The following is a 24,856-nucleotide window of genomic DNA, read 5'->3' as shown; positions in this document are numbered from 1 at the left end:
AGGAGGGGATTTAATGTGAGGCAGGTCTTAAAATGTGATCAGGATTTTGATTGGATGGATGACAGAGAAAATAGATACTGTAGCAAGGGAAGGAATGGTAAGGATAAATGTGAAGTTGTAATCAATATAAGGTTTAGATTAATGGAAAGTTGAGAGGATGTATTGACAATAAAAATTATACACATTTGTGTGAGTGCTTCCAAAAGTCATAATGACAAGGTCTGAGATCCAGCAATTTCAAACGGCATTGCTGTATTTTCGAGAAAAGGTGGTCTCTTGATCCAGTATAGAGAATGTATACACCTTTCTGTAATAGTGAAATCTGACCACACATTTGACCAGTAGAGTCCCTTGTCCCCACCCAAGACTCTGGTCTGGAAATAGGTGGACCAGCTTCATTTTGGGCAAAAGGAGTTGGTAAACATATCCAAGGCAGAAGGAAGCATTTGTGACAGCAACGTGACCTATTCAAAGAGCAAGGGGATGTGAAAAAGGGAAAAATAAGTTGAAAGCCAGAGATTTACCTGCCTCTTCTTGTCTCTTTAGCTGTGTCTCAAAGGACCACTCCTTGCTTTGCAAACCCAAGCAGTACCTCTCTAGTAATCCATGTGTACAGCTGGATCAATCTACAAAGAATAGATTTATAAAATATTGTTGCTGAAATGGGAACTGGCAGCCTCATTCATTTTAAATAAGACTAAAACATAGATTCACATTCTTTTTCAAGGTTTCAGATTGCATTTAATATTTCTTATGCTAAATCCCAGATCGCTTGAAAAACCCACAGAAGATTAAACACATGTTCTTTTTTTATACTCTTGTAACATTAGAAAAATAAAGTTTTTGCCTTTCCTTTTTTTTTTTTCCCATCCTTTACCCAGGTCAGTGTCGTTCATCCACACTGCTCTGCGACTGTGCTAGGTGGCCAGACAGCATATAAGGCACGACGTGGACAAAATTCAGCAGCTAAGAAATTTGGTTGAGATTCAAATACTTCAGTGGCAAGGAAGATGCTGTGTTAGAGAAGACTCCAGTGGGCATAAAAGACCCACGTGTTATAGAAAGGCCAAAAGTCTCCATAATCTTAGAAAGGTACTATCAGCCTTATTTCATGCCTTGGCCTAGGAATGACAGGGTGATTCCTATTCTACACTGCAGTTTAAAATAGAATATTCACGCACTTGCTGTGTTCTGTAGTGGATGTCTGTTATTATTTTAGCCATGCAACTTAAAATACCCCTTCTTTTGTAAAAATGCCCTCACTCCCCTCTGAGGAACTGTAGCTCCTATTATCTCAAGTGCTGTGCTTGGGAGAAGTTGACCCCACTTCCAGCTCCAGAGAGAGGCATGTGAGTTAGGATTAAACCTCTCCCTTAGCCACAAAATTTGATGCACAGGTAGTTAGGGAACCAACTTAGAACCGATAAAACTAATCTTAGGATGTATTTGGGATGAGCAAGAGAGGGACATATTTGTTTGTTTCTCCTAGAATTTCTCTAGCCATCTCCCATCACAAAGTAAGAGTCTGTCTGAGAATGGGGTCAATGCAAAGAAGAAAGTGGGGCCCACATATAGGGAGAAAATAAATTGCTAATATATGCCTCGATGTATACAACACATGAAGATAAATGTTATCTTTGATTTTGTGTGTGTGTGCATGTGTATGTTTATGAAAAAAACAGATTTTATTTCAAGCCATTAAGATAGGACTCAAAGGTATATTGCTAAGTGTCAGTGGTATGCTGGCAAATGTTTATAGCTGGCTCTGCAGGGAGGGAGAGGAAGTGGAGTTGGGGTGGAAATAAATCTCCAGTTTATAATGTTTGCCAATCTCTGTAGTGTAAATGTTCTACCGTGCCAATTTCAAGCTACCAGCCTGATGTGACTGAACATAGACCTGGAAAGAGATATGTATAATTGGCTCTTGCAAGCTCATAAGAACCAGCTCTCAAATATTACACTCTTTTTTCAATCTGTAAAATGTTGCTATGACAAGATGATTCCTGGAACACTTCCCCCTTCGTTTGTCAGTAGAGGATGAAAAATAATATACCCACTAAAACTGTAGTAGGAGTAGATTTAGAATACTTGAAATATTTCATAAAACTTGTATTAATGGAAGGTAGTACATGTTAGATGCACAAGCATGGGGGTCAGAGAGACTTAAGCTCTTAAGCATTTAGGCTTCTCTGTCACTGTAGGAACTTGGGAAAGCCGCTTAACTTCTCTGAGTCTCATTTTACACATCTATAAAATTGGGATGTACTAATACCTAATAATGGAGTTGATAAGAGAACTAAATGTGATGTTCTATATGAAAGGGCTTAGCATAATGCCTAGAACATGGTAAGTGCTTAATAAATGATAATTATCATAACTCTTAATAAGCAATCCACTACTTTTTCTCTCCTCTTCTTCTAGCGGTCCTATTATATATAAGTCACTGGTAATTGTCTCATAGGTTACTGAGGCTTCGTTCATCTATTTTTTACTCTTTTCAGATTGAGTAATTTCTATTGATCTGTTTTCATTATCCCTGACCCTATTTTCTTTTGCTGCTGCAATTGGCTATTAAGACCATCAGTGCATTTGCAAATTCATATATTTCACTTTGAGATCCTAGAATTTCCATTTTCTTCTTTTTCAAGTAATTAATTTCTGTGTTGATTTTCACCTTGATATCTCTTCTTTTCTGCTAACTTAACATCTGTGTCATAGTGACACCTTTTTCTATTGACTGGTTTTTCTCTCAGTCCTAGCTAAAATTGTTCTGTTTCTTCACATTTCTAGAAAGTTTTGACTGTATATTGGACATTTTAAATGGTACATTGTAGACTCTTGCTTCTGCTGTCTTCCTCTAAAGTGTTCATTTTTACTCTTGTAAACAATTAAACTATTAGTTAATCACACTGAAATTGTACATTGCTTATACTTTGTAAGTTTTTTTTTTTTTTTTTTTTTTTTAGATTTGCCCTTAATCTTTTGGTGAATTCTGAGTCCTGGGACCAAGTCTTTATTTCTAAGGCTTAGCCCCTCTGGTGTTTCAATGGAAATCCTGACGGTTTTTACCACACCTATTTAATTTTGTAGGATTCAAACTCCAAACTCTTTATTCATTTTCCCCTGTTGTGGTGAGTAGCTAAAATTTCTACTCAGCACTTTCAGTTTTGCAGTGATTGTTTTCTGTTGGGTTTCTGGAGGTTCTCCTGTAATGTGAAATTCAGGGGGCAGCTATGGATTTGAGGGTAGTTCATATGTAAATGCTGGGGCTGCTCTTTCTTTTTCTGAGTTTTTGTCTCAATTTCCAGCCCCTATGGCAGCTGCAGTCTCTGTCCTCTATCACATCACACCTACAAGCTTGCGGTTTTCTAAAACAGTTGTATACCATAATAATGTCGAGTGCCCTCCAAGGATAAAATCTGTAAAACAAATACGTCAGTCTTTTCCTTCATTCAAAGCTCAATTAGCCTCGTGGCTTTGCCTGCTTTTTTGCCATTTTATAGTACTTGCAAACAGTATTTTTACGATATTTTTCCAAAGTTTTAAATTTTTATTTAAGGGGGGTTAATATAATACAAGACACTCTGGAGTTACTGAAACTGGAATCAACCCATTCCCTTTCAATTTCTAACATTATTAGGAAGTTTCTCATCTACTGAGCTTTCTCTTTATTGTACTCAAGAAATATTATGCTTTTAAAAATATTATCTTTTGGGCTTCCCTGGTGGTGCAGTGGTTGAGAGTTCGCCTGCTGATGCAGGGGACACAGGTTTGTGCCCCGGTCCGGGAAGATCCCACATGCCGCGGAGCGGCTGGGCCCGTGAGCCATGGCCACTGAGCCTGTGTGTCCGGCGCCTGTGCTCCACAACGGGAGAGGCCACAACAGTGAGAGGCCCGCGTACCAGAAAAAAAACCCAAAAATTATCTTTTGCATTTCTGGTGATTTAGAGTACGTGAGACCATAGCTTATGCTTAGTATTTTGGATGCATAAAACTTTCCAAATATAGTTATTAAATGGCTCTTTGGTAAGCATTGCCTCTAATTGCACTAAAATATTTTTGTGATAATGAGTTTAGTTTATATAAGTATCAGTTTTTCCTACCTACCACTAGAAAAAGAAATTCATATATTTTATTATGATCTAGGGTCCTTTTAACCATTTCCTGAAGAATGACTTCAAGGATTTTGAGGGGAGTAATGACTTCACTTGTAGTATATCCTGGGTGCAGAAGTAGCTGACATTATCCTGTATTCATGACTTATTCCTCGGAATCAGTGACAGCTGAATCTGCATGTAGATGATAATCTGAAAAGCACGACAGAAACCAGCTTGGGTGCCCAGAAAACAGGTGGCATCTTTGGTAGTGTCAACCTGGCCTCCTTTTATGCAGATTAGAGTTCATCTTGTGCTTCTTCAGTCACCCTCAGTAAACCTGGGCTCTGCCCCAGCTGCCTCCAAACCTGCCAAATGTAAGTCGGTTCAGGCTGAAGAAAGAAAGGAAAGAAAGAAAGAAAGAAAGAGAGAGAGAGAGAGAGAAAGAAAGAAAGAAAGAAAGAAAGAGAGAGAGGGAGAGAAAGAAAGAAAGAAAACAGAGAGAGAGAGGAAGAGAGGAAGAGAGAAAGAGAGAAAGAAAGAGAGAGAGAGAGAAAGAGAAAGAAAGAGAGAGAGAGAAAGAAAGAAAGAGACAGAGAAAGAAAGAAAGAAAGAAAGAAAGAAAGAAAAGGAAGAAAGAAAGAAAGAAAAGGAAGAAAAGAAAGAAATAACAGCCACTATGAAAATGAGCAGAAGAAACTCTTCAAAACTCTCCATCCCACTGACTTATAAGCAGCTTCTAGGATGAAGAACTATAATTTCTTCCACCTCCCTTATTACATAAAAGAATGCATCAAGCCTGCACTGAGTAAAAGGTCAATTATTCAGACTAGAAAGAAAGTTCTTATCTCAGCTGTAATCTTAATTAAGGTTGACTTGAAATCTAGCTAAGAGTTTTCCTTGACAAGAGATATCACAGAGTAAGGTCCAGAGGTACAAGGACTTGGTGGGGTCCAGAATCCCTTTCCAAATTTCATCAGCAGGGGGAAATAATCATAGCTTTATTTCCTTATTTTTGCTTAGAATCCATATACACTTTGGTTCCAAAATATGGACTAAACCGTGTCACCTGATTCCTTTCAAATTTGGAAGTCCAAATTAATATCGTTCAGAATCCCATGTGTCAGCTATGACTTGAGTTTTCATCCTATGATTCCAGAGAACCCTCAGAGTCACTGTAGATGCTTTGAGTTTTCTAAGTAAAGGAAACTGAGATATTCTGGAGACAATAGGAAATGAGTGTATAATCACAGATACCTACACAGTCTATGGCATCATTAGGCTTCCTGGTTATTTATTTAATTTAACTTTTTGTTGTTTGTTTTGGGCCATAGCTGAGTTAGTTGTATGTGAACTGAAGTATGTGAATGTGGGCATATGACTTTTAAATCTATCAGTTACCTGTGTATACACTGTACATCACACTTCCCATTCATTAATTCATTCATATTTAATAAACAATAAGTGCAAGCACAAGAGTAACTTGTGTATACCTAAATTTGATTAGAAGAGATAGCTGGTTATGAGGTAAGAAATGTAAGTAGTGCCAGAGAGTTTCCCAAATCAAACATTTTTCTCCTAATAGTCTCTTACTCGGGTCAGATTTTGTCATTGAAATTTACTTTTTGATTAAGTCATGGCTTCTTTGAAAGAACATATTTTAGACCGTGGTGGTAGTGCGGGATTTGAAATAAGGAGATGATCAATTTTATTTTTGATGTTTATTCTGAATTATCTGTAGGCCCCTAGATGAAGATGTCAGGTGGATATATTGGCCTGGATTAGGGGGATAGAATGGGGTTAGACATTTATGTTTGGAAGGGTCTGTATATACAAGATAGAAGAAGCTATAGCTATTAATATAATTGGCAAGGGGAGGTTTAAAAGGGAGAGTAGTTGCTTGCAGTAAGCCTATGAGGCAGATAATATTATTGCATTTTCAATAGAAGAAAACTAGGCCCATGGAGTTTACTTAATTTTTACATGATAGGTAAGTTGTGAAGCCAATAATCAAACCAAGTTCTTCCTCTATTTTTTAAAATAAATTTATTTATTTTATTTATTTATTTTTGGCTGTGTTGGGTCTTCGTTGCTGCACGCGGGCTTTCTCTAGTTGCGGCAAGCAGGGGCTACTCTTCGTTGCAGTGTGCAGGCTTCTCATTGCAGTGGCTTCTCTTGCTGTGGAGCACGGGCTCTAGGCACGTGGGTTTCAGGAGTTGTAGTACGTGGGCTCAGTAGTGTGGCACATGGGCTTAGTTGCTCCGCGGCATGTGGGATCTTCCTGGATCAGGGATTGAACCCATGTTTCCTGCGTTGGCAGGCGGATTCTCAACCACTGCACCACCAGGGAAGCCCATTCTTCCTCTATTAATCCAAAAGTATTTTTATTAAGCTTTGATTGCTTTCTTGCCCATGAATATGTGTTGTGGGCCTATGTGCTCAGCATGTTTAGGGCACTAGAGTGACAATAAAACAAGAATAAGGCAGGAACATTTGATCTGCCACCAGTTAAAATAGGAGTTTTTAGAAAATAAATTTAGAATAAGTCTCTTTATCTCCATTTCCACCACCTCCCTCTTTTAGGGCTTTCATGGTGCTACTTAGAGCTTTCCAATAATTATCTTGCCCAGACTCGATCACCTCTTTCCAAGTGATGGTCTGTACCCTTCTGCCAAAATTATCTTCTGAAGATGCCAAATATTTTACTTTTGTTAAAGAGAAAAAGTTGAACTTTTCAGTCCAACATTCAAGGTTCCCTTAGTCTGGTTTAACCATGCTTTCCAGTTTTATTTTACTCTTATCCCCAGCGTGATATGTTTTTCTCCAGCCATACTGCTCCTGTCACTATTTTCCTGTTTCAGTTATTTATTGTTATGTAATAATCAACCCCAAACTTAGAGATAAGAGCGACAAGACTTTACTATTGTTGTCTCTCATGGCTCTTGGGGTTGTCTGAACTAAGCTAGGCATTCTTTGCTTGGGTTTCTCATGCAGTTGAAGACAGACAGCAGCTGGGGTTGAAGCTGTCTCGAAGGCTTCTTTCTCCACAAGTCTGGTACGTGAACTGGGAAGACTCAAAGACCCGGGGGATGAATCAGCTGGATCTCCTCAGGCATCTCCATCTTTCTCTAGTAGTTTATCCATGCAGGCTCCCCAGCATGGCAGCTTCAGCGCAACCAGATTTCTTACATGGCAATTTGGGGTTACAAAAGAGAAAGCCAGGCTGAGGCTTTAACACCTTTTATGATCTAGCCTTGGAGGAAGTCATGAGGCATTGTTTTGCCACATTCTATTTATTATAAGCAAGTCACCAAGGCCAGGATATACTCCAGGGGTATAGAATTAGACACTAACTCCTAATTGTAGACATGTAAAAGTGTTATACCACCAAACAAATATTTTGTGCTTTCAAAATATTTAATAGAATATTAGGACATTAATATTCTATTAATGTTTTATTCTGTATTAATAGAGATATTATTTCCCAGGACTACCTAATTTTTTCCCACCCATCTAAGTTCTATTTATTTTAATATTGGTTAACTGCCACTTCTTCTGGGAAATCTTCACTTATCACAGTAGCCACTGGTGATATCAGAGCTACTTTCTTCAATTCTTTATACAGCATGCAGTACAAGGTATCATCTTGCATATGCATGTCTTTCCTCTTTAACTAGAAAGATATAGTGAGGCCTTAACAGAGAAGACCATCTTTGAATGGCTAATTCAGTGATTCAGAATATCTAAGCGTCACTTATGATACCAATAATAGAAACAGAAGTCTCTCCATAATGATAAAAACACAGAAATTTCTTAATTCCCTTGCTGAGTCAGGCTGTAGTAGAGGAACAGATTTGAGGATCCAGAAGCCTCAGCTTTAATTTAGAAACTTTTTTTTTTTTGCGGTACGCGGGCCTCTCACTGTGTGGCCTCTCCCGTTGCGGAGCACAGGCTCCGGACGTGCAGGCTCAGCGGCCATGGCTCACGGGCCCAGCCGCTCCGCGGCATGTGGGATCTTCCCAGACCGGGGCACGAACCCGTGTCCCTTGCATCGGCAGGCGGACTCTCAACCACTGCGCCACCAGAGAAGCCCCTAATTTAGAAATTTTTGACAGAGCAAATCCCATCCACTCCAAGTCACAACTCTACACAATCATAACATTCAAATAAGATCCCCTGGGTGGCAACTTGGAGAAAGGCAAATTAAATATCCCAAACTGCAGTGTAATTTTTGGTATAATATCCTTTTGAATCCAGCAAATCTTGGACTCTGTTACAGAGTTTAGACTCTTCAGCATTTTTTTTTTCATGATAACTGGGTGGCAGTAGCTTAGAAAAGCCTCTAATCGTGGCAAATACTCATTAAAATAGAAGGTCTTCCAGGGCCCCTGGAAGAAAACTTCATCAGGAAGCCAATTAGTTTAGGTCCAACCGTTGACTCTCGTTGTTCAGAACTTTAAAACTGCTACCTTATTTCCTATTTTCTTTTCTTTATCTGTAATGAATTACTGCCCATTATGAATTCCCAGACTACAGGAAGCATATATGTGCAACATTAGGTCACTTGGAAGAAAGTTAAATCTGTGAAGAGAGGATGCTGAGTGATTAAAGAATCTCAGGACAAAACATCCTAACTCCAGAAACAGCTCTCTGATTTGGGGCATACCTAAGACATCCTGTCATCCATCCATAGAGAACAGTTCCATCATGACTGTGTGATCCAGTGCAAAGCAGCAGGTGGTCCTGGACCAAGGACTGGATTGTAGGTGGTGGGGAGGTTGTCAGGTCTTGGTCTTGATTCTGAAATGAGTACAGTCTTCTCTCACTAACAAAGAACCAAATAAAGACAGATACAGTCATAGTTAGGATTATGACAGAACAGATTAATCTTTGTTAAACAGTGAATTTTATTCAAATTTGATTTCTGAATCTTGGAGTCTTAGAATCTTAAACATTTTAAGGTCTTTATTCCTTATCCCCTAACTTACACACAGACAGGCTATCAGCATTCATTATTTCAATACCCACCATGAGGTACGTATTGTTATCCCATATTTAAGAGGAGAATTGTGAGGTTTAGAGAAGTAAAAGTCATAGATTATCAGTGGTAGAGATCTGATTTGAACTTAGGATCTACTGTTTCCAAAACATATGTTCTTTCCACTGAGCTCTATGTTTATAAATATTTACTTGTTAATATATAAAATACATGTGTTATATAAAACACTTGTTCTACAGAACAAAAGACAGACTGGAGCCTGAGGGAAAGTTCTTTCCCAGACATCAAGGAATTCTGCTCACATTTGCTCGAGAAAACTAGTATTCAGAGAAATGAGCTAGGAAAAGTTTATACCAGTCACTTTTTCCCCAGTTTGGTCCTCCCTTTCCCCAATCTATTCAGTAGATGTTTAGCTGTGCTCCACTGCTTTAGGTCTCTAAGAGTTTTGTAAGATGACAAAGTGGATATAATACCCATAAGCAGCTGTCCCAGAAGAGAAGCATGAGGAGAGCTGAGGTTGAAACCACACTGTCTTACTGGTGTAAATCCTACTGATACCTGGATTCTTATGGCACTTTATCCTATATATATTTGTTGAATGAGTGAATGAGTAAATGAATAATATTATTTTCTCTCCTTCTCTCCCTCCCTTTTCAAGCACGTTAACTTAGTACCTATGCTGTGCTGTGACTATAACAAATAAGACCTTATCCTTGGCTTCAATGATTGTACAATCTAGTGAGAAAAGACAATGTGAAGGACTGTCTCAGGACACAACATATAAAGAAAAGAATGATTCAGAAGGAGGTTAAGAGCAGGGAGTGATCAAGATGGTATCATCACAAAATTCTGAATAAACTTTCAGCTCAATCATCCAGGAATAGTATCCCCATTTTCTAGATGAGGTTATAGAGTCACAGAGCAACTAAGAACGTTTTCCCAATCAAAAGCTGGTAAAGAAGGAGTAAAAATCCATCATCTGCCTTCCAGTTTATTGCTACATATTCTTTCTCAAAAAATAGAAAATATAGAAACAAGAAATTCTACCGTAAACAGAAAAATTCTAATGTTCAAATATCTTATAATGTAACAATAAGTATATAATGGTAGCTCATATCTGGTTAAAATATTCAAAGTTGATCAAGTGTGACTTATGACTCAGGCAAATCTATTAATGCTGGGATAAAACTTTAGCATTAAAGACTTATTTCACTGAAAGCAAAACTCCTTCCCTCCTTCCAGGTTTTACATTACCCCACATTACAATCAGAAGGGACAATTAATTCTTTTATGAGAATATCAATATTTGCTCACACTATGGATGATATTACTCAATCCTCGGCACCCCTTCGCATGTTGGCACTAAACCCCAGGAGTTTAGGTCTGAGAGTTTCCCTAGCTCCACGGTGCAAAGAGACAGAGTGTTCAGCTTTGAACAAATCAGAGTATTGGGGTCCGTACGATGCTCTTGACTCATTTTCATAGAAAATATGAGGAATCCACTAAATACATAGCTTCACCCTACCTCCTGGGAAACTCTACCTCTCCTGCAATGAAAATGACTTGGCCCCTTTTCCACAAGGCATGAAATAGAATAAGTCAATTAAAATTTATTCATGTTCTAAATATTTCATCTTGTGGCTCTAAACACACACACAGAAAGCAGAAAGAAGAAGAAAGAAGAAACAAATCCTGCTCTCAGAAAACTCTCCATCAGTAAACAATCATGTGAGCTCTTTGAGGACAAGGAATGAATCTTTTATTTCCATATCCTCAGTTTCCAATAATCTAGGATCAATAATTGCTTACTGAATAAATGATCAAAACATTCAAAGCACATTCATTTAATATTCATTTATTCATTCATTCAACAAATATTTATTGAACTTTGGTAAAAATAAAGGCAAAATCATAACTGTTGAAGACAAGGATTATGCTGCAGTCTGGGCTTATATGGGAAGAATTTGCTGGGGTTTTCCAGAAGAGGTAGAAAGGAACAGATTAAAAGGAGAACAGGGGCTTCCCTGGTGGCGCAGAGGTTGAGAGTCTGCCTGCTGATGCAGGGCACACGGGTTCGTGCCCCGGTCTGGGAAGATCCCACATGCCGCGGAGCGGCTGGGTCTGTGAGCCATGGCCGCTGAGCCTGCGCGTCCAGAGCCTGTGCTCCGCAGCAGGAGAGGCCACAGCAGTGAGAGGCCCACGTACCACAAAAAAAAAAAAAAAAAAAAAAAAGGAGAACAGATATGGCATAGAAGGAGGAAATATTTTACATAACGCATGAAAATCCAGTTTAAGCACAGATTATATGAAGGAAAATATGCCTCTCTGTCTCTACTGGGAATTTCAAACCACTCTGCTGGTAGTAAATACTATTCTCATTTGTTTCCCCATTGATATTTGGTTCTGCCTATTTCTTTGAACTGCCTTATCATCCAGGTAATTCAGTGTTCCTTCCTCAGAAACATGTAGTTTTGATTATTTGCACTAATTATTGGGAGTTTTTCCATCATTCACTTTTGTAGTTAAGGGGAGATGAGGTAAAAAGAAAAACATATACATGCCACTCTCTACACTGTTAAGTGTAAAACCGATAGCTAGTGGGAAGCAGCCGCATAGCACAGGGAGATCAGCTCGGTGCTTTGTGACCACCTAGAGGGGTGGGATAGGGAGGGTGGGATGGAGGGAGACTCAAGAGGGAAGAGATATGGGGATGTATGTATATGTATAGCTGATTCACTTTGATATAAAGCAGAAACTAACACACCATTGTAAAGCAATTATACTCCAATAAAGATGTTAAAAAAAAAAAGAAGAAAAACGTGAAAGAGCCAACAACAAAAATGTTTCACCACATACCTGCCCCATCAAACCACACCTCTAGCCTTTCTTAATTTCTTCCCATTGCCAGGACCTCTATCTTCTTCCATATTAACACAGCAGTGTACTTGTGGTTCTTTTCCAAGGCTCACGTTACCTATATTCTTTTCCTGGCTAACCCTGACCAAACACTCCTCTCAGGGAAGACATCTCTGGCTTTCTGAACTCAGTCTGGAAAAGAAGTCTCTCACCCTTTAGCACCTTGAGCTTATATCAGAAGCCTCATTCTTCATACATAACTGGATCTAAGGTCTCAAATCATGCCAACAAAATCTTTTTTTTCCCCCATTTTCCAGAATGTCTCCAGACACATTCTGGAGAAACGTTCTTTGTACATTTGATCTTGGCCCACAATCTCTGAAGGAAAAGATGGCCTCCTTTGAACTTGCTATAACAAAAAGATCAATGAAAGCATTAACTGGCCAGGGCCTGAGTTATGTGCTTACCCCTAGAACCAGGATGTATTATTTACCCAACCTGAATGAACAGAGAATGAGAAAGAGATGATTTCTCAAATGTATGTCGGAGGGGAGTGCAGGGTACCATTACCCAGAGGAAAGGGCAAGTTAAACAATTAGAGGGAGCTAAATGGATTGAAGGCAGAATGACCTTGAAATTATCGGACAATCCTACTCAAAACACACAACATAACACACACACACACAACCACACACACACACACGAAAAGGAGGAGAAATACCAGCCGTGATATCATTAGAATTCAACGAAAGAGAAGCCATCTTTCTCCTGTAGAGGTGTTCATTTGGCAATTAACCAAAGGTCTTTGCTGAGATGATGGATTTGGGATTCAAATTAAATCTCAGTTTCTGTTGGGAGGCACTGGACAGTACTAGTCAGGGAACCAGCTTTTGCTGAACAACTACATTGATGAAGACATTTAGCCAGAGAGCTGTGGACACTACCTCATTTAATCAGCACGACAATCTGGGCTATCATTATCTCTGCTGCACAAATGAAGAAATAGTCTTCACAATGCTAAGTAACCTGATTGAGGGTCTCACAGAGGGTAAATGATCGAAAGAGGATTGATCCTGGCTCTGTATGTGTAATAGCCCTTGCTTATTCCACTGTGTCATGGGGGACGTGTTCCCTTTCTTCTGTGTGGTTGGTGAGCACAGTTCCAGCTTTCCATTTGGCACACTGACAGATCCCCTTTTCTTTCATTTCTTATTTCTTCCTGACTCTAAAACAATGGTACAGAAAATGAATGCCTTTTCACCAACTGAGGCTCTTTCTCTGATGTTCACTATGTGGAGAAGCAGCCATGCTAATAATAGGTTGAAATCACATAGTATTAGAAAGCCTAGCTGTTGCCTTTCCCAAGGGGATTGATATGCAGGTGTGCACATGCAATCAGCTCTTATGCAGAATTTTGGCTTTATTACCAAGATGTGCTGGTAATAATCTGAAGACCATTTACGTGGTCTGTTGCCTAGTTTTGTGAACTATTGACCATCTCTGTGTGTTACCTAGACGATGGACTGGGAAAGAGGAGAATAAGGTTTATCGGCACTGGTCATAAGCAGAAAAGAGACTTTTCCAAGCAAAGGTTTGATAAAAATAAATCAACCTGAAACACATTCTCTAGACACAAATTATTTAGAGGAAGGATAAGTGGCTGATGGAAGGTTTTGCTAATACTGTAATTTTCATGAAATTGTTGTCTTTTAAAATAAAGCATAAATAATTGACAGATGAGAAATGAGATCCACAATGAATTATGAACACAAATGAGTTCACAAAATATTTACCTTCAGTGAAGTGGATCTGATACCATTTGACAATAAATACACACAAACACAGCTCTCCACTGCAACTAGAATTCTTTTTTTAACTTGTCCCTTTAATTTTTTTTCACTGAAATATATCATTGTTGAGACTTAATAGGGCCGTGCAAATGTGTTTGCGTTTATGGTTCTACTGAACACTTCTCCAAATCCCAATGTCTTAACTAGTGAGCAAAATATACTTGGAGCTCTCCTTCTTATTTAGGGTTATAATGGTCACTGTCTTGAGTGTTTGCAAACCGTTCTAAAGGTGCATATTTAAGAGTAATTACAGCTATCCCCTAGGGATATTGTGGAAGTCAAAGAGACAAGGAGGGATCTGAATCAAGTGAGCCATGAGGCTGGGGGGTGTGAAGGAGCACATTAGGGAGCGCTCACAATCTCTACCTGACTGTCCCACACTCAGTCAGTGTTAATTCTCTACACTCTGGAGCCCATATAAGCACAGGGCTTAAGAGAACTGGGCTCAGACTGTGTGGCGTAGACTCTCAATTCCACCACTCCCTCAGATTCCTGGTCTGTAAGGATAATAGTACCTACTTGAAATGGTAGTTAGTAAAGAGAGAGAGAGAGAAAGAGTGAGAGAGAGAGAGAGAGAGAGAGAGAGATTGTGTTGAGCATAGTTACATATGTTAAGTGTCAATTATATTCTAAATGATTTAATGTCAGTACGGCAACAACAGCACTTTCCCAGACTCCAGGCTCCTCTTGATAAACGCGGCAGTGTGTATTGAATGCACACCTGTAGGTAGTCTCTTCTACTCTAAGAGAGTCAACAGCATCAATCCCTGCTTTCCCTCCAAATTATATCTAGACAAAACCACAGAATCCTTTACAACATATATTCTAGAAAGCATTATCAATCCATCCCAGTACCTGAGATATAACCAATTTTCCAATCTTATGCCGAAATCATTCTGAATTGCAGCTCAGATAGAGAGTTGAGCTGGAGGAAGGAGTGGGGACTGGCTAAGGTGGTCAGAAAGAGGACAAAGATTGATATCCCCTGTAGCTTCTGCGCAACTCCTTCCCTTGTCATTCTTCAATAACCCACTATGGTGATTTACAAGACCTTAAAATTAGCTAGTTTGGGAAATTTATCAATGCAAAAACTAACATAATAAAAGTTTCAGATTCATACAGAGACTTCCATAAAAATGACAGTAGAATTTATCTGTGCAAGTTGGGGTGTGGAGGAGGGAAAATGCAGATAATGTCATCTGGCAGTTATCCTTAATGAGTGGGGAAATACCATGAAATTTATTCTTTCACTTACTGGAAGGTTGATTAACCGTCAAGGCAGATAATTACTGGATAAATGCTGGGTTTACTTTTTTTATTCTTTTTTTTTTAACATCTTTATTGGCGTATAACTGCTTTACAATGTTGTGTTAGTTTCTGCTGTATAACAAAGTGAATCAGCTATATGCATATGTATATCCCCATGTCCCCTCCCTCTTATGTCTCCCTCCCACCCTCCATATCCCACCCCTCTAAGGCGGTCACAAAGCACCGAGCTGATCTCCCTGTGCTATGTGGCTGCTTCCCACTAGCTACCTATTTTACATCTGGTGGTGTATATATGTCAATGCCACTCTCTCACTTCTTCCCAGCTTACCCTTCCCCCTCCCCATGTCCTCAAGTCCATTCTCTACATCTGCCTCTTTATTCCTGTCCTGCCCCTAGGTTCATCAGAACCATTTTTTATTTTAGATTCCATGTGTGTGTGTGTGTGTGTGTGTGTGTGTGTGTGTCAGCATACGGTATTTGTTTTTCTCTTTCTGACTTACTTCACTCTGTATGATAGACTCTAGGTCCATCCACCTCACTTTAAGTGAATGGGATTTGCTGCATTTTCTCTAGCTAGGTTCCGTTATTTGAACAGGATGTGATGAGAAACTTCCCTCACTCTGACTCCCCAAGAAAATCCTTAGCCTGAAGTAAGCAATAAATGTTTTCTAATGGGAAACTGAAATATGGAAAGAGTAGTGGAGAAGTCTGGCTTGTTCTATTCTTCTGACTGGCAGAGGAAAACAACACCAAATTTCTCCCTTCTGACTTGGTCCAGTTGAGTGTTTCCTCTCTTCCTGATGTCTGCCTCCCATCATTTCACTTGAACAAAGCCAGTGAGTGAGAAAAGCAACCCCTCACTAAGTGCTCTTTGTAAAGTGGGAAACTGTGGCCCTATCCCTTTAGGCAACTCTTACTTATTTACATTTTGCACCAACTCATACTGTTTTCCTTGACCACAGAATGACCTTGACCCTCTGGAGCAGTTGACTGAACAACCCCATTGATCTTTGATACAAGTTGAGTAAATATTACCTTCTCTCTAATAGGTGTTTTAAATGCAGACTTGGAGATGATTTGGACAGAGCAAATTGTTGCTCATGTGTGGAATTACAATATGCACATTTTAGAATTGAGGGAAGGTATGTTCTATCAGCATATGGCTTCTACAGAGCAGAGAAAAGGGCTCTGTAAAGAGGAGAGAGAGAAGGAGAGAGAAAGAAACAGAGAGAAGTGGTTATGAGGAATATAGAGAAGGTTAGTAGCCATGTCCTGGGTTCCTAGAAGTTAATTTTCTGGGATTTGTAAACTCCTGGAAATCTGGCTACATGTTTAGTCAGGAAGACAGGTCAGAATGAATCTGACAGAGGCAAACACTGCTTCTTAAGGTGATTATTTGATAGCTTTATTTATTATGTTTGCTTTGCCTTTTTTTTTTTTACAGGACAATCATGTCAGTAGTTGTCAGCTTTGGATGCTCACCAGTTGACCCTGCTTTTTTTCACCATTTCCAATCATTAGACACTAATTCCATTGCCAGTGAGAGATGTTCCTCAAGCTTCAAAAAACATGGCAAAGCAATTTCTGCATCTTCTATTCAGGAATTGATAATCTTTACCTGAACTACTCATTATCACTCCAATCCTTGTAGCCTAATTCAAGAGGTAGCCTAAGAAGGACACATACACTTTCCATATCCTCTTCCCCTAAATTATCCCTTTTTATGATTGAGTTGTTATTTCCCGAGCATTATGAATAATCCTTACGAAAGCCACAAGGTAGATCATTTCCATTTGCAGATGTGCAAACTGAAGCTCAGAAAACTAAAATGGCCTATCTAATGAAAAGCGCTGGTACATCAAAGAGCTATGTCCTAAGCCAAAGCTTTTTCTAGGACCCTCTAGGACCTTAGGAGCCTCTTGCTCTTCCTCAGTATCAAGAATTTAATCTTGGACTGTCTACCTCATTCCTATGGGATTTTGTAGTGTTCAACACCAAGAACTATGCTAAGCACTTCTGTATTTCATTCTTCATTACAATCACAAGATGACTGCATTTATTCGTATTTTAAAGATGAAGAAACTGAGTCTCAGAAAGATTAAAAAACTTGGTAAAGCTGTAGCATTTATAGAGTATAATATAAGACATCCCATCCAGGTCTGTCTGCCTGCTCTCCAAATTTATATCATTTACTTCAGATCTTTCCTCCTTTCTTTATTTTCAGCCATAATTAGCATGTGTCAAACTGGGACATTTGAACCAACCTCATGCTTGTCTCAAGATCAGATGATTTAATGCAGTAATTTAGAGAAACAAAAAGGAGAATGGAGGGAGAGGGAGGAAGAGAAAGGTGCTACTATCAACAGATTACAAAAGGAATCAAGGACTCATGCAGTTAACAAGAAACTCCTAGGTCTAAGTCATGCCCTGATACCAAGAAAGAACTAGGGTGGCTGACTTTGCAGTAACATCCCTCTCCTGGCTGTCATACACTCCAGCTCCCAAGCTGAAACTTTCCACTTGTAGCACAGTTTCCTATTCTTATTCCTTGGATACCGTTGATATTCATTTCAACCTGATTACACCTGTCCTGCAAGTTGCTGAATGACTGATGCATGTAGTGCAAGCTTGCTTCCTGCCTTCCCTATTCTTTGCTTCTTGTCATGTCTCCTCCATGTTCATTCATTTTCACTCATTTTCTCCACCACCCCCCTCATTCTCTTCTCTGCTCTCTCTTTCTCCTCTGTGCTACGAATTAGAGACAGGAAGAGGAGGAACTAATTTATTTCTTCTTATGCCTTCTTCTCAAACACATGCCTAAACATTTATTTCTGTAACAAGAAGTAATCTTGTGAGAACATTGTGGGGCTTTTTACTACAAGTGAGAATATGTCCTGTCCAGACCTGGAGAGATGTAGCTTGAATCACTACCTTTTGGCCTCCATTCTAAGCTCTCTCCATCTCCCTGGTCAGAAGATTTTAATACTGTCTAGCCTAACTGCTTCTAAGTGCAAGGCCAGCTCATCCCCTCTTGCTTAGAGATCAGTATTTTTTAAGTTTAGGGACTGAACATTTTATCCTACATAAGAGCCATTCACATTGAATCTGAAGCTTTTCTCAGAGATCTATTTTGCCCTTTTTAATAGCTGTGATAGCCCCCATAAGCTACATTTCTGAGGACACTTGAGACAGAGCTGGCCATCAACTGGAACCTCAACATACTTGACACAATCTCTTCCCCACCTGGATGATTTATGAGACAGCTCCTTGTCAAGAAAGCCTACATAGTTATTCTAAGCTCAATCCAAACCTAACTTCAATCTGTTACTAGATAACTTATTTATGTTTTTATGAACCCTGAGATGCTTACTTAATTACTGCCTACCCAGAGCACAAGATCTGTTGGGAACAATAAAGGTATATCCTCATTATAAACTCAAATTTACATCTTTCCTACCCATTACATCAACTTTCATTAGTATAAGTTATGACCATAAGAAACCAGAGATAATGAATAAAGCTTACTTCCATTTAAGATGTGAAGGCAGGCAAGTCACCACTTTTTGTTTTGGTGTGGGACAAGGAATAGAAAATGTCCTTCAGTGGATAAATAAAAATAATTCAATCCCATTAAGAAGATAATTTTCTAGGTTTCTTATCACTTACCCTGTTTGGAGTTAGAAGATCCTCTTTCTGAGATACAAAGTGATGAGGAAGTGAAGTAATAAAGAACAACAGTCATATATACAGACTGATGGACGGTTGAAGGAACAGAAGTATGGGAGGAGTGGAGAAAGGGGAGGTAGCGCTCTCTCGAAGCAGCAGTATGTGAAGTTACTCCCATAAGAGAAATGAGAAGCCAGCACACAAGTTAAATAAATGATGTTTGGTGATTGAAAAATGCATCTCTTTCCAGTTTCTAACATACTTGAATATTTCTAAATAAGACAAAGTGGAACAACACTCATTGTGGATGTTTTGCAATAAACATTAGCATTCTCCTGACTTACCTTTCGTTTACAGATCCCGAAGTCTTTTTGCTCCTTGTGTTTAAAGCTATCAGATTCTCCTTCATGGTTAAAAAAAAACCCACAAAAAACAAAAAAAGGAATTGAAATTATACCTGTGGGGAGGACTGTGTTTGGTGGTTCCATTACATCATCAGAATTCTGTCTCTGGCTCTTGGCGCTGAGGCCGCTGCTTGGGTTCTCACGTAGGCAGATTCTGTCCCATGGTGGCAGCACCCTGATGTCCAGCAGCTGCACTCCTAAGTGGCCCTTAATGCTCATGAGCACAGAGATGGTCCATTCACTTCACTCTTCAAAAGGGATGTGATTGGCTGAGCTGGGGCAAACATTTCCTAGGGAAGAAATATGGAGCACCCCTTGATTAGCAGCCAGAGAAGAATCACAGGGAGGGGAGGGGAAAGGTCACAAAAGACTAGCAGTCCATGACACATTGTTTTCTGGAGAATTCTTCCAGATTAACCATCCTTCCCTTAAGTCTAGTCCCTCCTTCCTAATATTAGTATGTGATAGATAATGTAAAACATTGAACTCACAATGCCGTTATTAATTTCTCCACCTGAATGTCTTTGCTTTTGCTGTTGCTTCTGCTGGAAAAGCTCTTCCCTTACCCTGTTTCCACTAGACCTCCCCTAAAAGAACTCCCTTTGTTTAGAAACTCTTTTATAGCTGTGAATACCCAACTTTGTGCTTAAAACAGGATATTTTGTGTTATTTACCGACATTTCATGTCACAGTTAGTTTCCCAAAGAGCTCAAAAATTTTGTCTTTATCATCCACTGCACCTAACACGCTGCATACATAGATGTTTAAAGGCTGTACATTTTGAATCAATCATTTAGTTACCCACCAGATGGAGATAATAATACTAACCTGATAGGGCTGGTGTGATGATGTCTCTAAACACTTACTATTTAGTATGTATACAACTAATAAATCATACACATATGCATCCATAATTGTTTGACAAATTACTCGAGAACAGCTTTTAAGAGGTGGCATCCATCGGGCACTCAGTATATGTATATGACTGCTTGATTCTGACACATAGGTTCTGCTGCTTTTACCATATCCCTCACGGTGATAACATACAGAATGATTGCCACTATAATGATAGCTTTTCTGAATTTCATTCCTCAAAACAAGCAGAAGTATCCAAATTTTATTTGATTGTTGAATATAGAAGTCAAGGTCATAGGAAAACATTTTGGTGTACATTAAATAAACATAGGCAAGCAATATATGCAAATTCTTTCCAGCAGTTCTCCCTCTGGTTCCAGTCTTTGGAGAGTAATTTAAGATTACTATGCAGTTGTCTGTGGAACTATTTGCTTTCCTCATCTTTTAGTGGTGCCTCTAAGGAAATGACCAGCTCCAATTTTTTGTAAAGAAATGCAACTAAGAAGTAAGTATGACTAATGTCCACTTTCAATGGTTCAGTGCAAGGGAAAAAATGTTTGTGGGTCTTATTCCACTGTCTGTTTGGAGGTTGAGAATATCAGTACACTGGTCACTCTGAATTTTGGCTTTTAATTTATGGATTACTGTGACTAAATGTATTCATATTTAGAAAATCCAGAATCGGAATAAATATATGGTATGTTCAGAATTCAGAATACATATATACGGAAATTTCTAGCACAGAAATTAAGGTCACAGCCAATAGCTTCTTAGAGAAAAAGATTTAAAACTGAAAAACATGTAAAGGTAATATTTTAAAACTATAAATATTGAAAACTTAATATTATCAGGTCCCTGAGACTATTTTCATTGGATGGGGTAAGATATAGAAGATTGGTTTTAAAGAGAACACAGTGGGTGTATATTGGTTGGGGTAGGAGTGATCAAGAATGGGAAAACCTGTCCTTCTAATATTTCTGGACCTTGTAAAGAAACCTGAAAAGGTCCAATCATTGCTTGCTGTTACTTGGCACGTGAGGAGGAACAGAGAGCTGACTGGAAGAGAACATGATCTTTGAATCACACAGACCCAAACCTAACAAAGATTTTGTAATTTCCTAGTTATGGGAACTTGGGCAAGCTCCCTTCAAGTTTCAGAGCTTTTTCTTTATTTTGTTTTGTTTTAATGTCAGTTGTAAAATGAGAATAATAGTATATCTCTTACTGGATTATCTGAAGAGAGGAGTAAATAAGGCAATGTATGCCTGACACATCAAAAGCATTCAGTTAAAGACAGCAATAATGACAATGATAATTCCAGATATTGCACTTACAATATCACACACCACAAAGATTTTTTTAAAGAACTTAAAAAATTCTCTGAAACTTTCCATCAAAAAAGTTTCATGACAAATTGCATATAGGTACTAAATCCCAAGGGGGTAAAACAATGCTAAAACTGGAAAAAGCCAAATCCAACGTCTTTGCAGGTTTTCAAATTGATTATCAATAACTTAGTTAACAGCATGCATGACCCTAGACAATCAGTCCTGTGAATTGCATCACATTACAAATCTCCACAAGTTTCCACCTTCAGCCCAAACCCTCTAAGAGATCTATTCAATAGTGTTGAACCTGTGACAACACAGGTGGAGACAGTACAGACAGAAACCGCAGGGAGAAAGTCTCTCTGCACTGTGCAAACCGAGTTGAATACTCAGCTGCACATGCTGGCTCTGAGCATAAGGAATACATTCATTCTTGGAAATTTAAGCTAAGTTAATAAGTATGTGACTGCTGAAATATATTTCATGGATTACTAAGTGTTTTCTACACTAGCAGTTATGAGAAAATTTCAGAATGTGCCTTTAAAAGAATCCATCTTCCTGATTATAGAGAAGTAAGTCTTGGTTTTCAGACAAGATTGAAAATAATATATGTATTTTTGCTGGTAATGATAAGAGTCCTGCAAGGAGAATCACTTGATTGATTAATTCAGTGCCCAAATGCCCCAATTTTCCAACCTATAGCATTTTGCAAAGTGACTTGCATATTTCCACACCTTTAAAGGTGGAATTTATCGCCACAGTTTTAGGCCTTATTATAAAATCCCTTTGTAATTTGGTCAAAGAATGCAGTATGTGACAGTGTGTCAGGTCTGAGCCTAAGCCCCAAGTGGGCGTTTTTGATTCTATTCTGACTGTCTGACCTCTGAATCTGGCATGGGAACAAGCCTGAGCTACTTTGCTGGAGGATGAGGCACTACTTAGGGCAGAGCAAAGCTGTCTCATCCAAGACTATCCTAGCCAGCTGTCCCACACCAAGAGGACCTTAATATTACCCTCAGCTAGCCTAAACGTTAGACAGGCTTCTTCCTGACTCAAGGCCCCTGACCTCCCTTTTCTTAGAGTATATTCTTTAGAAAATTTGTAATTGCAAATTCCTAGTCTGTCTGTTTGAGACACAAAGGTTTTTTAAAAGCCTCTTAAAAGCCTCTTGCTAGTTTTATATGTCTTTCTCAAGGATCTGGGAGCCATTTCTTTGAAATGTAATCACTAAGGAAGAGAGAGTCCTCCATCTCACAGTCTCTGGGGGTAGGAGCCTAACGGCCATGAGGGCCTTCCTCCAAGTTGTGAAACTACCTCCTGTCATAAATACCATGGTCTATATCAGCGTACACCATGAGGCACAGGGTCTCATGCCACTAAAAGGAAAATACTTTGAGGTCAGGGATTTCATTATTTTTTTCAGTATTGCACATATAGTTAGTTTTACATAGAGTAAGAGTGTACTTCTATTAAATTAGAGATCAAAAATAATTGCTTAAGAAGGGAGGAAGAAAGGACGGGAAAAAAACAAACAGGAAGGAAGGACAAATTTATTGAAAATCATTTATATGAAGCACAGTGACAAAAGCTAGGTCTGGTAGCAAAAAAAAAAAATAATAATGAATCAAAAAGAGGCCCCATTTCTTGAGAGGCACAAAGGATGGAGGGGCTAACATCTGCTGAAGGATTAGGAAAGGTTTCTCAGAAAGGTAACATCTTGGTTGGATATAGGATATCACCAGTCAGAGAAAGTTATTTCATACTGAACTAAAAACATTTGTAACATCAGTGTGGCATCAATGAACATGGTATATTTAGGAAATGGCCAAAGTGTGATTGTAGCTATGGTTGGAATGTCAGGTTGGGACAAAATGCTGAAAATTTTAACATGACGTGCCAAGAATTTGGAATGTAATTTATATGGAATGCAAAGCCAAGATTAAATGTTGAATCATGGTGGAGATACCGTGTGTGATATTTAAATGTGATGTCAGGGAGCACATAATCTTGTTTAGGAAGAGTAAGTGTTCCCAGATATACAGAAATTCTTTGGAACTCTGAAAAATAGTGGCATAATGCTTCTGATAGAGCCACTTAATGAAGATCCTAAATCGAACTAGAGAGAAAACTAAGATATACTATTTTAAGACTTTTAGGAATCCATTTTCTTTCTGTAGCTTTAAGAAGGGGTGGGGGTTCTGGCAAAGGCTCTAGACCACCTCATCCACCAGCCCAAGTCATGCTCTAATTGCTATAGGTATTCTTTATCTTGAAGATGACATTCCTGAACTCATCATGAATAAGTCATACACATTGATTCCCCTTTTCAGTAGGGTTAAGCTTCATGCCCTGATCTAAACATACTCTCTCCTTTCATTCATATTGTGACAAAATAATGCCACTTTATGAAATGACTAGTAAGATTTAGTTGCAACTGAAGGACCGGCATTAAAGTTAACTAGGACATCCAGGAACTGAATCCTTCACTATAGACTGCACTGGACACCAACCATGGATAACTTAATAGTTGCAATAGGCAATAATTTTTAGTCCCTTTGACATGAGTAGGTGGAGAAGTACCTGATCCAATCAAGGATAGATCTGTTTTCCCCACCATACAGCTGACAAGTATCAGGGAGAGGAGAGGCAGCACGTTTCCTTGAGATTCAAGATAGAACTGTTGCATGAGTTCTTGAAAAACTGACCCATTTTCAAGTGCTAACCTTGTGCAGTAAACATAAAAAAATAAGAGGCTCTGCTAGACATTTTTTAGCAATATGTCTCTCTCTTATCCCCTCGGTATTTTCTCCATCAGCCCACCTCATATGTCCTGTTAGTTCCATGATGGATTGAGCAGTCAAAATGTCTCAGATTCTTTCTCTGTTTATTATGGAGACTCCCTGGTACTTGACAAAATGCATCAGTGAAGTTCTGATGACTGCGGTAGGCCTCCCTTGCTGCTTGAATGCTCTCACACTCACAAAAGCAAACAGTGTTAAAGGATATTGATGAGTGAGTGACTTTCCCTGAGTGATGGTCCTGTAAAGAAATGCAGAATCTCACAGAGGGCACTGGAGATGTGTCAGCAGACCTTAGAGGAGCTGCTCAGCACACCCAAGCACAGAGGCCAATATAAAAACTAATGGAGGGTTTATAAGGGGATGCATGTTTACCAGGAAGAGCAGTGGAAGAGAAGTGGGGGTCCTAGCAGGGGGGCTGCGTGTTTTGTCTAGGGATAGAGGTTACGGTTGGGGGGAAAACACAAGCTCCCAAGTTTCCCGTGTGAAAAGGAGCTGGGGAGTCAGAACGAGAGGGTTGCAGTGTGTAGTGGACCCTTGTGGACTTTGCCTGCCCAACATCCACTTCCCCTTTAGTGGTCATTGCTGCCTCATTGTCTCTGGCAAACCTCCCCTTTCCTATCCTCAAACCATGTTGTTGAGCTAGAGATGCGGTGTCTTCACTCCCTGAAGCCCCAAGGATTGAAATATAACTCAAGAGCAGTCAATCAGAGCATCACATCATTTCAGGTTATGAT

General features: G+C 39.2%; 1 protein-coding gene across 2 annotated transcripts in view; it reads right to left on the bottom strand.

Annotated features, from left to right (window-relative positions):
• LOC115844941 (VPS10 domain-containing receptor SorCS1) overlaps positions 1 to 19,292 on the bottom strand; it is a 790,264-nt gene extending 770,972 nt beyond the window's left edge. For both annotated transcript variants that reach the window (XM_060285969.1, XM_060285968.1), the window contains exons 1-3: positions 19,192 to 19,292; positions 8,761 to 8,919; positions 525 to 626 (exon numbers count right to left, since the gene is read on the bottom strand). The gene's annotated coding sequence lies outside the window, so the exon portion shown is untranslated. The remainder of the gene's footprint in view (positions 1 to 524; positions 627 to 8,760; positions 8,920 to 19,191) is intronic.
• Between the last annotated feature and the right edge of the window lie 5,564 nt (positions 19,293 to 24,856).

This window comes from Globicephala melas, chromosome 16 (genome assembly GCF_963455315.2).
Source record: "Globicephala melas chromosome 16, mGloMel1.2, whole genome shotgun sequence".
Lineage (NCBI taxonomy): Eukaryota > Metazoa > Chordata > Mammalia > Artiodactyla > Delphinidae > Globicephala > Globicephala melas.
The sequence above is the reverse complement of the archived record's forward strand: the minus strand, read 5'-3'. Positions and strand labels throughout refer to the sequence as shown.